This window comes from Salmo salar, chromosome ssa15, assembly GCF_905237065.1.
Source record: "Salmo salar chromosome ssa15, Ssal_v3.1, whole genome shotgun sequence".
NCBI lineage: Eukaryota > Metazoa > Chordata > Actinopteri > Salmoniformes > Salmonidae > Salmo > Salmo salar.
Genome location: NC_059456.1, coordinates 90219772 through 90236196, shown reverse-complemented (window position 1 = coordinate 90236196; position 16425 = coordinate 90219772). Strand labels below are relative to the sequence as shown.

At 40.5% G+C, this 16425-nt stretch overlaps 1 protein-coding gene across 16 annotated transcripts in view; it reads left to right on the top strand.

The window, feature by feature from the left end:
- Window positions 1–16425, top strand: part of hspg2 (heparan sulfate proteoglycan 2) — a 199816-nt gene that overhangs the window by 1362 nt on the left and 182029 nt on the right. The window lies entirely within an intron of this gene.

Below are 16425 nucleotides of genomic sequence, written 5' to 3'. Positions count from 1 at the left end.
CTCTATGCCCAAACACTGCCCACTGGACACACCACGTAATTTCAACTTGGAAATGTGGGTAATATTTAGTTGACACATTGATCAATGAGATTTCAACCTATATTCACCCACTCAAAAAGACAGCCAGAAGTTTCTTGAATTCCCAATGTGTTATCACTATGTTTTCAATCATCTAAAAGCACAACCAAATTCCAATGGGAATATAATGTCAGGCATTTTGTATTTATAGAACAATTTCATGTATTATCACTGTGCTTTGTCTAATAGCACAACCAAATTACCTGGGTTGCAGTGGAGATTACATTAAAGTACAAAGTTCAGTGATCAATACTGTTCAAGATTATGGGCAAATTATTATATCAATTGTGAAGGTCTCCATAGACCTCTGACCTTTGCATGCTATTTTGAACATGGATGATTTATATCATTACATAAGAAGAAATGTACATTTACTGTCTGTATTGCAAAATGGATATTGAATTGTGTTTGGTTGTCAACGCAACCAAATATCAACATTTGAAGGAGATTAATCTTTTGTCCCACTGACATAGTCTGGCTTTAATTCCAGTTTGCCTACACATTATTTATTGATATGTTGGATTGACGTCTCCATCTCAACCAAGAACCTAATTTGTAGACAAACTGGAATTAAAGGCAGACTAAATCAGTGACACAGATGGAGCTATCCAAGCATAAGATACATCTCCTTCAAATGTTGATAATTGGTTGCATTGACAGCCAAGCACAATTCAATATTCAGTTTGTCTACAAATTAATAATTGATATGTTGGAGTCACGTCTCCATTTCAACAAAAAATCTAAGTTCAAGAATAGGACTAAATCTAATCTAATCAAATTTTAAATGCACTTTAAATGAAGCTTGATTTGATTTAGTCCTATTCTTTAACTTAGATTTTGTTGAGATGGAGACGTGATTCTGGCATATTAATGATTATCTTGAATATTACATTTGAAATTAACCAAAGCTTGAAACCCTAAGCCTATATGTATTGTCTATTTTTAGTTGAACCCTGGGTTGAATTAAAACAATAGCTGTTGATGACTTTGCAAATGCTATATAGGCCTAAATAGTATAATTGATGATATATGACTTATAAAGTATGGTTGCATTTCATTTGCTGTGTTAAACCTACCTTTTGGAATGACTTTGATGGCAACAGTGAATATATTTAATTATTTAGAGATCTCTCAATAATCGTTCTCACGATAGCACATTGGTAGTAGTCAGTCACAATTATCAAAGCTACGCAGGGCTTGGTTAAAATTCTGGTTGGGAGACCAAATTAATAGCTGTAGATAGATCAGCTCTCCAGGAGGAGGTGCTGCCCAAACTATTTTTTCTTCTGATAGTGGATATAACGTTGAAGATCTGACATTGTTTCAAAGGTACAAAGTCAACATATTTTACATAAGGTTTGTCTGTGTTGAAAATGACAGTTTGTTCAGTTTACTTGAGTGGCCTGTGCAGTCCCCAGACCTCAACCCATTGGAACGGGCTGTTCACAGCATGAATGTATCGCCATCCAATCTGCAGCAACTGTGTGATGCCATCACATCAGCGTGGCCCAACAACCCTGTGGAACGTTTCCGACACCTTCTTGAATGCCCCCCAAAATTCTGGCTGTTCTGGAGGCAAAGGGGGGTTTGATGGGTGTACCTAATAAACTGAATATGGGGAAGTTTAGAAATTTAGAAATGAGGATTTGTTATCTGTATGGTTATGATAAATTAGGCATTGTTGCGATCTGTTGGCATATAGATAAATGTGCTCATATTTATTTCCATTGCAGGCCTTGTGTTCTAAAAACTGTATACTCAAAAGAGTTTGTGCCCAGTGGGTGGTCTCTACCCACACACACACACACACACACACACACACACACACACACACACACACACACACACACACACACACACACACACACACACACACACACTTTCACACTCACCACATTCGCTGCTGCTACTTCTCCACATACGCTGCTTCTACAGCTCAGTGTATTATCTATCCTGTTGCCTAGTCACTTTACCCCTAACTATGTGTACATAGTTACCTCAATTACCTCGTACCCCTGCACATAGACTCAGTACTGGTACTCCCTGTATATAGACATGTTATTTTTACTCGTTATTGTTATTCACTGTGTATTTATTACTCCTGTCTCTATTTCTATTTTTATGTTATCTTTTTAATCTTTATCTTTAACTCTGGATTGTTTTAAAGGACCCGTAAGTAAGCATTTCACTGTTAGTCTCTACACCAGTTGTTTACCATGTGACAAATAAATGTTGATCTGATTTGCGGAGATGGCACTCACATGATGAGAATAATTATACCCCTGAGATCATGTCTGGATTCTCATCTATTTACCATCAAATAGAAAAAACTGTCCCTGTCTGTCTGTCAGGCACTTTTCTGTTTTTCATTTCATCAGAAGAATGAGCATTCTCATGGAAGCCCTGTCCCAGATATACAGTCTAACACCTGTTTGAGAGAGTCAATAAACCACAGTAAGCTAAAGGTAACAGAGACAAAACATGGAACATGTTGATGAGGAGCCCACTGTCAATCCTGTGGCTTGCATGATGATAATGGGAAGTCTAAATGTTGTCATGTCCAATTGGCTGAAGTATGTGTTTTTTTCTGTTGTGGTTGAATTTTCAAGCATGTCATGAATCGCTGTCAAATTTCAACTTATTTTTGGGTCTCCATTCAGCGATCATCTAATACATGTTGACTCGACTGCCTGTCTGTATTAGGAGTTGGCTTCCATATAGTTTTACCAGTAACCTCGATGACGACCAAGGATGACAATAGCAACATAATTTAATTATTAGTAGCAGCATCTGTTTCTTGTGTTTTGAGTCTGCACTCTGACAGGCTTGACTCTATGTTTCAATTAAGCACATACTGCTGTTGCTGTGGGCTTAGTGCTCAATGGGATCTTTGGGATGTCCCTACCCGAAAAACATTTACATTTATATTTACGTCATTTAGCAGACGCTCTTATCCAGAGCGACTTACAAATTGGTGCATTCACCTTATGATATCCAACCCTATCCTTAACCCCTAACCTTAACCATAACCATAACCCTTACCTTAACCATTTTACATCTCAACTTCAATGGGGTAAGGACTTCCCAAGGATCCCGGATAGAAAGGGCTGTTACAATAGGGGCCCCCTTCTCTCCTCTGTAATGTCAGGGCAAAGTCAGATCAATCAACTCAAACAATCAACGTCAATAAAATGGCACATACCAGTTGACTAACTCAATCATTTGCTCTCATCCTGCTATTAACCACCAATACCTTGTATTGGGGATTATTTAAGCATAATAATGAGAAATTCTTAAATTAAACAATGCAAAAAATGTATTAAATAAAAAGTGTGAACTTGTATTGAAAAGGGATGATGGGTGTAATAACAACAATATAACCTCATATTTTCCTGGTTTACTAGATTTCAGAAATGGGTATAGAAATGCATTGCTCGATATTCCCTGTTATCTCAAGCCGGCATTTCCTATGTTTTATCGACCCTCCTGTTTTCTCATGACTTGAGAACGTCAATCTTTACGTCATACTTTGGCAAAGCAAGCAGCATCTGTCCAGGTTATTGTCAGAGCCATGGTTTTTGATCTGGCTTTGTGCCTGTCCTGACTGCCTGTCATTCTCTTGATCATACGAGCAGTCTGGAGTTGAGGCCACTTGGTTTTCTGGTTGTCTGACATCAGAACCGTGAGCACTGCTGACTATTTTGGCTCTGCGAGCCCTCCCTCCCGGTATGGACTGCCACAGCCACAAGTGTCCCCTGACTTCATTGGGGGTGGTGTGAGCCACGCGGGGGAAGGGTGCCCTGGATTCCTGTGACCGTTAACAGACTGTGTGCCCATTGTCGTAAACCTTGGTCTTTTTTAATCCTGTGAAACAACCCATTTATTCCCTTCTAAATGTTATGCAACATCTTGATATAGCTAGTGCTACAGTCCAGTCCAGGGTAGGAAACTTGGTCAGGCCATGTGTGTGGTATATTAAGTAAGCAATGGAGTTTGATTCTGTGTGCTGCTGTTTTGTCACCCCAGATCTGTCTGTACACGTGTGGTGAGATTTAGAAGCTGAGAAGTCAGTTGATGCTTTATTAGGGATAGGCGTCCCGTCAACGTCACGATCGCAGATTTTAGAGAAACAACAAATGTCGGTACATATAAGTGTCTTATATCAGCTGAAAGCTTAAATTATTGTTAATATAACTGCACTGTCCAATTTACAGTAGCTATTACTGCGAAAAAATGCCATGCTATTGTTTGAGGAGAGCTCCTAACAACAAAACACTTTTTTCACCGCGATAGGTTTGATAAATTCACCTCTGAAGGTGAAATGTGTACTTACATTCTGAAATCTTGCTCTGATTTATCATCCAAAGGGTCCCAGAGATAACACGAAGTGTCGTTTTGTTAGATGAAATCCCTTTTCATATCCTAAAAAGGTCCATATAGCATGCACGATCGATTTTGTATTTCCACTCATTCAATTTGCAAAGAAAGGAATCAGTGAAAATCTAACCCTAAACGTTGTTTCAACCAGTCACCTCACATTCATATTTATTCCTCAGAGATCCTAGAACATAGCCAGACTTCACTATATCATTAGGAGTGTAGTATATCCTATAAGACACCATATTTGGTAAGAGAGCGACGCCTTCATGGCACGCCGATGACGCGGGCGGTCTTCACTTGATTGACTGTAACTTTGTCAAATAAGCACCAATCGGGGTCAAACAAAGCTAGCTAGATAGCCAATGAGCTGGGCTTTACGGGAGTATACGGAATCTGTAGCAAAATGTTGCTGCTAACCTTGTGTGACAGCAAGCCTTTCCTTTTGGACAAAAATTACAAGAATATGGAGAGTAATGAAGTTATAAAAACTGGGTGTTTTGCAAATGTTGAACTTATAATATGGCTACTAATACTGGAAAAGCTAAACCAAAGTCCAAGTATACAGATTTGATGATATTCTTGCAGAAATATTTTATGTGAATGTAAATGTTGTCCAAATGTACCTGGGTGACTTCACACTAAATGTCATGTAGTTTGCGCATACTTCAATTTATCCATCTGAAATGTTGCACACACACTGCTGCCATCTTGTGGACACCATCGGAATTACAACCAGAGTGATGGACCTTACTGTTGCATTTCAAAGATGGTGTCATCACATTCCCAGTGGGTCAGAAGTTTACATTCAGTCAATTAGTATTTGGTAGCATTTCCTTTAAATTGTTTAACTTGGGTCAAATATTTCGGGTAGCCTTCCACAAGCTTCCCACAATAAGTTGGGTGAATTTTGGCCCATTCCTCCTGACAGAGCTGGTGTAACTGAGTCAGGTTTCTAGGCCTCCCTGCTCACACACACTTTTTCAGTTCTGCCCACAATTTTTCTATAGAATTGAGGTCTGGGCTTTGTGATGGCCACTCCAATACCTTGACTTTGTTGTCCTTAAGCCATTTTGCCACAACTTTAAAAATATGCTTGGGATCATTGTCCATTTGGAAGATCCATTTGCGACCAAGCTTTAATCTTCCTGACTGATGTCTTGACATGTTGCTTCAATATATCCACATAATTTTCTGCCTCATGATGCCATTTATTTTGTGAAGTGCACCAGTCCCTCCTGCAGCAAAGCACCCCCACAACATGATGCTGCCACCCCCATGTTTCACGGTTGGGATGGTGTTCTTCGGCTTGCAAGGCTCCCCCTTTTTCCTCCAAACATAACGATGGTCATTATGGCCAAACAGTTCTATTTTTGTTTCATCAAACCAGAGGACATTTCTCGAAAAAGTACGATCTTTGTCCCCATGTGCAGTTGCAAACCGTAGTCTGGCTTTTTTATGGCGGTTTTGGAGCAGTGGCTTCTTCCTTGCTGAGTGGCCTTTCAGGTTATGTCGATATAGGAATCGTTTTAAGGTGGATATAGATACTTTTGTACCTGTTTCCTCTAGCATCTTCACAAGGTCCTTTGTTGTTGATCTGGGATTGATTTGTACTTTTCGCACCAAAGTACGTTCATCTCTAGGAGACAGAACGCGTTTCCTTCCTGAGTGGTATGACGGCTGCGTGGTCCCATGGTGTTTATACTTGTATACAATTGTTTGTACAGATGAATGTGGTACCTTCAGGCATTTGGAAATTGCTCCCAAGGATGAACCAGACTTGTGGAGGTCTACAATTGCTTTTGTGAGGTCTTGGCTGATTTCTTTTGATATTCCCATGATGTCAAGCAAAGAGGCACTGAGTTTGAAGGTAGGCCTTGAAATACATCCACAGGTACACCTCCAATTGACTCAAATGATGTCAATTAGCCTATCAGAAGCTTCTAAAGCCTTGACATCATTTTCTGGATGTCACGTTCATCTAAAGGAGTAGACCAAGGCGCAGCGTACTTAGAGTTCCACATGTTTAATAAATATGAAACGCACCAAAACAATACAGACGAAAACGAAGCGTGACGTTCTGGGCTGCTCACAGGCAGCTACACAAACACAAGATCCCACAAAGCACAGGTGGGAAAAGGCTGCCTAAGTATGATTCCTAATCAGAGACAACGATAGACAGCTGCCTCTGATTAGGTACCATACTCGGCCCAAAACAAAGAAATACAAAAACATAGAAAAAGGAACATAGAAAGCCCACCCCAGTCACACCCTGGCCTAACCAAAATAGTGAACAAAACCCTCTCTATGGCCAGGGCGTGACACTGGAGTTTCCCAAGCTGTTTAAAGGCACAGTCAATTTAGTGTATGTTAACCTCTTACCCACTGGAATTGTGATACAGTGAATTATAAGTGAAATAATCTGTCTGTAAACAATTGTTGGAAAAATGACTTGTGTCATGCACAAAGTAGATGTCCTAACCAACTTGCCAGAACTATAGTTTGTTAACAAGAAATTTGTGGAGTGGTTTGAAAAACGAGTTTTAATGACTCCAACCTAAGTGTATGTAAACTTCCAACTTCAACTGTAGACTTTCTTTTATATTTTGTAGGAATAGCTAAGTCATTTTGAGTTTGAATATTGTTGCTAAAAAGCCAAAAAGCCAGTAATCCTTGCAAAAAGTAGCCGTTTGATGTTTCACCGTAACATTTTGGAATGTTCATTCAAATCGTTCAACTGAAATTGTTACTCTGGCAACATGTTCGCTGCAAAGAGAAGCCTTGTTGAACTCGCACCTGTTCTCTATTGACTAGCTACCTGTTCTGACTAGCTACCTGTTCTCTCTTGACTAGCTACTTCAGTGAAGAACCACACAATAAGGAACCCAGCCAGGGTCTCTGAAGCACAGCAGAGCAAACGGCAGCCACACCACCACCGTTTAGAAAGTTCGGCCCCAAGAACTTCAGCTAATTGGGTGAAGACAAAGACTCCAGCCACCCAAGTCATAGACTGTTCTCTCTGCTACCGCATGGCAAGCAGTACCAATGCACCAAGTCTAGAACCGACAGGACCCTAAACAGTTTCTACCCCCAAGCCATAAGACTGCTAAATAGGTAGTTCAATAGTTAACCAAATATCTACCCAGATTATCTACGTTGGCCCTTTTTGCACTCATTCTTTTGACTCATCACATAAAGTGCCTTCAGAAAGTATTCATACCCCTTGACTTATTCCACATTTTGTTGTGTTACAGCCTGAATTCAACGTGTATTACATTGATTTGGTTTCTTACTCATCTACATCCAATCCTCCATAATTACAAAGTAAAAACATGTTTTTAGAAATGTTTGAAAATGTATTGGAAATTAATTACAGAAGTATCTCATTTACATAAGAGTTCACACCCCTGAGTAAATACATTTTAGAATCACCTTTGGCAGTGATTACAGCTGTGAGTCTTCCTGGGTAAATCTCTAGGAGCTTTGCTCACCTGGATTGTACAATATTTGCACATTGTTGTTTTTAAAATTCTTAAAGCTCTGTCAAGTTGCTTGTTGATTTCTTTTATTCTTTTTTTTCTTTCACCTTTATTTAACCAGGTAGGCCAGTTGAGAACAAGTTCTCATTTACAACTGTGACCTGGCCAAGATAAAGTGTGACAAAAAAAACAACACGTAAACAAAGGTACAGTCAATAAAACAATAGAAAAAGCTATGTACAGTGTGTGCAAATGTGGAAGATTAGGGAGGTAAGGCAATAAATAGGCAAGAGAGGCGAAATAATTACAATTTAGCATTAACACTGGAGTGATAGATGTGCAGATGATAATGTGCAAGTAGAGATACTGGGGTGCAAAAGAGCAACAAGATAAATAACAATATGGGGATGAGGTAGTTGGGTGTGCTATTTACAGATTCGATGTGTACATGTACACAAGCTGCTCTGACAGCTGGTGCTTAAAGTTAGAGAAGGAGATATAAGTCTCCAGCTTCAGTGATTTTTGCAATTCGTTCCAATCATTGGCAGCAGAGAACTGGAAGGAAAGGCGGCCAAAGTAAGTGTTGGCTTTGGGGATGACCAGTGAAATATACCTGCTGGATACCTGTTGATCATTGCTAGACAGCCATTTTCAAGTCTTGCCATAGATTTTCAAGATATTTTAAGTCAGAACTGTAACTAGGCCAGTCAGGAACATTCAATGTTGTCTTGGTAAGCAACTCCAGTGTATATTTGTTCCTTGTGTTTTAGGTTATTGTCCTCCTGAAAGGTGAGTTTGCTTCCCAGTATCTGTTGGAAAGCAGACTGCACCAGGTTTTGCTCTTGGATTTTGACTGTGCTTAGCTCTATTCCGTTTCTTTTTAACCTATAAGACTCCCTAATCCTTGCTGATGACAAGCATACCCATAACATGATGCCGCCACCACCATGCTTGAAAATGTGAAGAGTGGTACTCAGTGATGTGATGTGTTTGATTTACCCCAAACGTAAGGCTTTGTATTCAAGACATAAAGTACATTTCTTGGCAATTTTTTTTGCAGTTTTACTTATGTGCTTTGTTGCAAACATGATGGATGTATTGGAATATTTGTATTCTGTGCAGGCTTCTTTTAGGTCAGAATTGTGGAGTAACTGCAACATTCTTGATCCATCCTCAGTTTTCTCCTATCACTGCCATTAAACTCTGTAACTGTTTTAAAGTCACCATTGGCCTCATGGGGAAATCCCTGACCGGTTTCCTTCCTCTCCGGCAACTGAATTAGGAAGGACGCTTGTATTATTGTAGTGAATGGGTGTATTGATACACCATCCAAAGTGTAATTAATAACTTCACCATGCTCAAAGGGATATTTAATGTCTGCTTTTTTTCCTACCCATCTACCAATAGGGGCCCTTCTTTGCAAGGCATTGGAAAACCTCCCTGGTCTTTGTGGTTGAATCTCTGTTTTGAAATTCACAGCTCGACTGAAGGACCTTACAGATAATTGTTTGTGTAGGGTACAGAGATGATGTTGTCATTCAAAAATCAAGGTAAACACTATTATTGCACACATTGTGAGTTCATGCAACTTATTATGTGACTTTTTAAGCAAAAGTTTACTCCTGAACTTATTTAGGCTTGCCATAACAAAGTGGCTGAATACTTATTGACTCGAGACATTTCAGCTTTTCATTTTTAATAAATGAATACACATTTATAAAAACATAATTCCACTTTGACATTATGGGGTATTGTGTGTAGGCCAGTGAACAACATCTCAATTTAATCCATTTTAAATTCAGGATGTAAAACAACAAAATGTGGGAAAAGTCAAAGGGTGTGAATACTTTCAGAAGGCTCTATACGCTGCTGCTACTGTTTATTATCTATACTGTTGCCTAGTTACTTTATTCATACCTATATGTACATATCTACCTCAATTATCTCGTTCGTAACCCTGCACGTCAACTCGGTACTCACTCCGTGTATATAGCCAAGTTATCTTTACTCCTTGTGTATTTATTCCTCATGTTATTATTTTTCTCTGCATTGTTGGGAAGAGCCATTTTACTTTTAGCCTACACCTGTTGTTTATGAAGCATGTGACAAATCAAATTTGATTTGACTTGACTTGGCTTGACAAACTTTGCATTGTTGAGTTAGTCCCCCCAAGAGGGGAAGGATGCCATCTTGTCTCAGAGGACAATGCTATTGTGAAGTGGCTGGTTGGCCCCGGCCTCCTCAAACACGCACACACACATTTTGTTCTTCTATCCACGTGGGGACGAAACATTTATTTCCATTCAAATCCTATTTTCCCTAACCCTTCCCATAACTCTAAACTTATCCCTAACCCGTAACCCTAAACCTAACCACAAACACCTTACCTAATTCTAACACTAAACCTAACCACTAACCCCTTACCTAACCCTAATTCTAACCCTAACCCTGAACCTAACCACTAAGCTTAAAATAGCAATTTTCCTCACGATGGAGAATTTTCCTTGTTTTACTGTTTTACTTTTGGAGTTTTTAAGAACCAATACACACGCACGCACGCACGCACGCACGCACGCACGCACACACACGCACGCACGCACGCACGCACGCACGCACGCACGCACGCACACACACACACACACACACACACACACACACACACACACACAGGATGGTTACAGAGGTTACAGAGGTTACGTCTCTGAACCTGACTTTTTTCAGTGTTCTGTAGTCAGGTTTCTACATGATTTATTCACTACAGAGATTTCCCTGCACCTTGGGGATAAACCTTTCAATTCATGGTTCTCATGCAATTGTGCCTTTCATCTTGTTTAAGTTTATTATAGCTTGAGGCATAACTTGATTCAACTTGATAAAAATAATCTGCTTTTACTATTCATTCATTAATTCATTCACACAGACGATTCTTTCTCAATTGTCTGATAGCAAAACAATGGGTTCTAGCAAGCAGCAGAGTATTCGACACTCACAGTTAATAAATCAAATGCTTTGTTTTGTCACTCAGCTCTACAAACAAGCATCTTAGTCCTCTTCTCAGAATGCAGCGTGTTCTGCGGTTGTGGGTGTGGTGGGGAGGGTGTGCTGGGCTTTCATGTGTTTCACTCTGTGTCAGATGGAGGAGCAGACTCCAAACACAGCTGCACCTCAGCTGGTACAGGACATAAGCAGGAGCAGCACACATACTCCTCTTCCTGTGCCGCCTACCTTGCTTGATGCAACAGGAGACCCCAGTGTTTCCCCTTGGTTATCTTTCCAGCAGCGGTGGCAAAGGGAGGGGGGTGAGAAAAAAAATCTGTTTCAAAGCAAATTTCCTGCAATTATACACATAGTGCCATGCTGATACCATGTTCTTATGCTATCTGATTGACTCAAACGTTATAACAAAATCAATGTGGGCCCCATGCCATGCCATTTTTGGAATTTTACGTTCTCCCTGACTGTCATGTTCATATTTTGGTGATTGTTAGTTAAAAATTATATTATTTAAAACTCTATACCTCCATGATCTTTTCTACATACTTCATATCTGATTTTAGTCCTTTAACTTCCCACTGAAAATGTTTCACCATCACAATTTTTTTCTAAAAACATATATGCATATATTTCCATTTTGTTTTTATAAATCAAATCTTTTGGAGTGGTGGCCCACCGGTGCTAAATGAATACAGGGTTATCACTGGCCCCTGAGAAACCCTGTTTCCCCTTCTTCCCCATTCTCCGTTTCCCTCTCTTAACCCCAGATTTAAATAAATATAGATATATAGATATATATATTTAACTTTTATTTAACTAGGCAAGTCCCTCTCTTAACCCCAGATTTTGCTTGGCTCTTTTTTGGAACACACATCATCCTAAACTATTATGTCACACTTCAGTAAGTTGCTGTGATGATGTGGGCAGAAAGCCTCCTCTCCTCATTACATGTGGAGTTATGCTGGATACAGGCCTATAAGGTTCAAGAGCAAAGGTTCACTATAAACCCTGAATAAAGGTTAATGGTGTCAATGGCCTCCGATCAGCCTAACAGACTTAAACAGTCTAAATAATTACGTCTAAATAAATACTCTTGATTTCAAATAACTGCTTTATTTAGTGCTGATTCAGCTTGAGTGGAGAAGCTTTAGTCTAGATGGATTCTTCCTCATACCTCTAAATGGAACTATGTTTGTCAGTCAGAGAGCCAATTGAGTTCAGGATGAGGTCACTGGCTGGAGGCATCATAGAGAGAAACTATTCTATTGTCCCAAATGGCACCCTATTCCCTATAAAGTGCACTACTTTTGACCAAAACCTTACGGACCCTGGTCAAAGTAGTGTGCTATATAGGAGATAGAGTGCCATTTGGGACGTAGGCTTTGTATTGTGCTGGGAGGCGTTCTCTCACGGTTTTCTCTGCCTGTCTCTTGGCCCTCCACTTATTGGAGATTCATTGAAATGCTAAGTTAGTATGGCACTTTCCCCTTTGAAGGCACTTTATCGTCATCTGTGTTCTTTAGAATCCCCCTCATAGTTTTTTACACTGGCATTGACGATAAGCCATTTGAATGCTCTGCTGATTTTCAAGAGGAGTTCATGTATTGTCATGTGGACCCTCCCTAGTTGTAGCCTTCCCTACTCTGCAGCACTGAAGTGGGTTAGTTACCCTATTTACCAAGGCTTCTATGGCTACAGAAATTATTCTTTTGTTGTCAAAAGTACATTATTTAGAAAATATTGTTATTTTTCAATCTTCCCATTTGTTAATGCCTAGCTTGACCCTGTCGTCCAGAGGTGTGTATATCACGCATCCCGTTGTTGTTTCTTATCGACAGAACGGGTGATCCCCAAACCCCTGAACTGTTGTAAGGCCCATGCCTTCCTTTCCTTCAATGTCTGACAAGCCCCTGCCTGTCTTGAGAAGAAAAGCTCTGTTTTTTCCAAGAATTTTCTTTTCTTCACCCCAATATGATGCACATTCTCCCAGGGTGTTCTTAAACCATTGGTGTCCAGCGAGAAAGGCAGGCAGAAGTAATGTAGCTGCCCTTTGGTCATTATGCCTCACTGCAAAAGGAAGAAAGATAAACAAGAGGGGGAAATGACTTGTTACTTCTGCTTACTGTATGTTTTATTTTATTTAACTGGGCGTGTGGACCTCTGTTGATACTGTGAGTGACAACTTTGCTCTTTTTATCCTACCTATGAAAAGTGATACTTTATTAAATACTCTGCTGTATAACAACCCTATCTTTTTCAATGTAAATGGCACAAGCCTTTATAATAACTTGCATACTATTGTTGATGAATGCAAAATACAAAACGTTTCTCCTGAGTTTGCGCCTCACCCAGTACATTTGACCTAATGGGCGCATTCAGAACACTAACTGTAACGTTCAGTGCTCGTGCACTGTTGGCAAACAGGTATCTTTTGAAGCCCCTGCCAAAATATGTCTCAGTTTGCCTCTGTGTAACCCCATAGCCCCGTGCCTGGAAGTGTTCAGCTCTCTAGTCGGCACCCAGGGCCTCTCCTCTGCACCTCCCTCAGCCTGCCCTACGGAGGCCCACTAGAGAGAACAGCTAGGAGATAAACCCCTGAGGCCAGCAGGAGTCTGCTTTGTGTTGGCATGTCAACAGCCTCCCCATGGGAATTAACCATTCAACCTCCTCCCTTCTGGGTGGTGGAAAGCATCTCAGAGGCAGAGAGGGAGAATGGTGAAAGGGTGTAAAACATGCTGTCTCTCTCTCTCTCTCTCTCTCTCTCTCTCTCTCTCTCTCTCTCTCTCTCTCTCTCTCTAGTTTCTACAGAATATAACTTGTGCCTTGCTGTCGGTATATGCCTTGTGTTGGGGCTCTAGTGGGGTTGGGGTAGGCCACAGTAGTATGAAGGAAGGAAGGTTCACATTTGGTTGTGCTCAGCTCACTTTCTGGCCGTATCTCCAACTCCAAGCCACCTGTTCTTGATTTTCCTCCCTGTGTGATTTAACTCACTGCACACAACCCTCCGCTACATCCTGAGAAACCAGGGAGGAAATCTGGGCAAGTGATTGGTCTCATCATGAGGTATATTTAGAGCAACAGGCGACAGAGGGTTGGGATTTAGGGGTTTTTGCCAACTAAGAGACCATTGTTTGGTATGGGGGTTAGTTGTTTGTGATGGTCTACAGAACATAACAGGGCCGTCCTGATGCTGACTCATCGTCCTGTTGGGGAAATGAAACCTGGATTCATCTGCAGGAGAAGTCGAGCCCCACTTCCCTGGAGCAACGTTTTTTCAGGGTTTCCGGTGCCATGCCGGGCACATTGCAGTCAGAGCATGTCCTGTCTGTCTGTCTGTCTGTCTGTCTGTCTGTCTGTCTGTCTGTCTGTCTGTCTGTCTGTCTGTCTGTCTGTCTGTCTGTCTGTCTGTCTGTCTGTCTGTCTGTCTGTCTGTCTGTCTGTCTGTCTGTCTGTCTGTCTGTCTGTCTGTCTGTCTGTCTGTCTGTCTGTCTGTCTGTCTTATAGAGCCTAGCTACATACCCACAGCCACAGCAATAATCCTATTTGTTGTTCTTTTCTCCCCCTGATCCGTCTGCTGTGTGTTTGGAACGGCAAATCCCCAAGAACTTCAATCATACTTATTTTTCCTCCCAGAACACAGTTTGTGGTGTTCCACCTCCACCTTCCCATAATCCCTTTATGTAGAGTGAACATGCACAAATCATAATATTTGTATCAATTTTGAAGGTATAGGGTATTTTATGTTTCTGAATAATAAAAGTTGAATATATTGTTTTATGAGTAGTGCATGACCCTTTAATGGCAACAAAGGTGTTCTAAGTGGTTTTGTACTGATGGTTTTATATTCAACCAAACTAGGAGAAAACTGATGATGATGATGTAGTCCAATTTGTACAGTTTTTAATTTAATTTAGCACTGTATTAAAATATAGTTCTAGGTATATATTATACAGGTATTCTAAAAATCCATACCGGTATGTGGATCCATTCACAATAGAAAGCGCATCCCTAAACCCACCACACCGTCATTTCAAGTATTCTATCTCGTTCTGGAAGAAAAGTCGAAACTCAGCTGCATCTATGGTAATATGAAGCAGTCAGAACTGAACTGCCGACCGCTGAGTGCTTTTTATTTACTGTTTGTGGTTTGGTGGCAGGCAGAGCTGCATATTGGGCCCATATAAATCTTAACCTGGCAGTCAGCATATTTCAACTACAAAGTCATGAATTGCCTAGGACCCGATTGCACCAAACCTCACTAGAACGACATACTTTACTCTTCATAATTCCCTCTGAAAGTGTGTATGTGATATTTTGATTTCCATCACAGCTTCAACCGAGTCCAGTTATGTAATACTTTCCATACAGGTTTGTTAGCCTAGCGTTCATTCAGCAAGTTCCATTGGCATCAGCCAAATTGTCTTGTCAGGGAAAATACCTTGATTTGAACCTAATAACAACCACTCACTGTGTTAGCTAATGTAATGAAAAGAGAATATCAGTGAGAGGGGATTCCAGAGTCTCTGACTGGCCTTTGGCCTGCCTCTGTTGGCCAGAGATGAAGAAGTATGGAGTAAATGAAGGAGAGAAACATTGTGCCTCAATTAAGACTGAGGGAGTACTGCTGCTGATCGCAATCTGAGGGAATTAAGACTGAGGGAGTACTGCTGCTGATCGCAATCTGAGGGAATTAAGACTGAGGGAGTACTGCTGCTGATCGCAATCTGAGGGAATTAAGACTGAGGGAGTACTGCTGCTGATCGCAATCTGAGGGAATTAAGACTGAGGGAGTACTGCTGCTGATCGCAATCTGAGGGAATTAAGACTGAGGGAGTACTGCTGCTGATCGCAATCTGAGGGAATTAAGACTGAGGGAGTACTGCTGCTGATCGCAATCTGCTGGAAATTATTTTGTAGTGATGCAAAATTAGACGTTTATTCCAACTCCTGACGTTGATCTGCTTAAAAGGAGATGAGGTCTGTTTTCAAGGCTACTGTACTTCACAATGAGACATTTGATGTAGGCCCACATTATTGCAGGAATGTTTGTCATATCAAATTTTATTTAGTAATGCAAAAATTGTAATAAAATATATTGACTTCATTAGAAAATGCTTCACCTTTTTCTCAACCTCTACAGGTAGGAGTTCCAGGTTGGAAAGGTGTGTTTGTGTGTTTGTGTGTGTCACTGTTCCGTTAGGAAAATGTGGCATGGGCAACATTTCCATTTACTGGACATTTGAGAAATCTGACAGACCCATATGCATTGGGTGCGTAACCTGATTAGTGCATCCACCAACCAACACAAACTAAAATTGTAGTTATCTTAGCTAGCTGAATTGTTTACCAGTTGCTAAGCAGTTGCTAGGGACTCTTTTGGAAGAAGCTAGCTAGCTAACGAAGAACAACAAAGAATATCTAGTTAACAGAAGAAAAGAAAGAGAAAATCAGGACAGAAGAAAAAGGATATCAAAGTGAAACAGTTCTCTAAAGACAC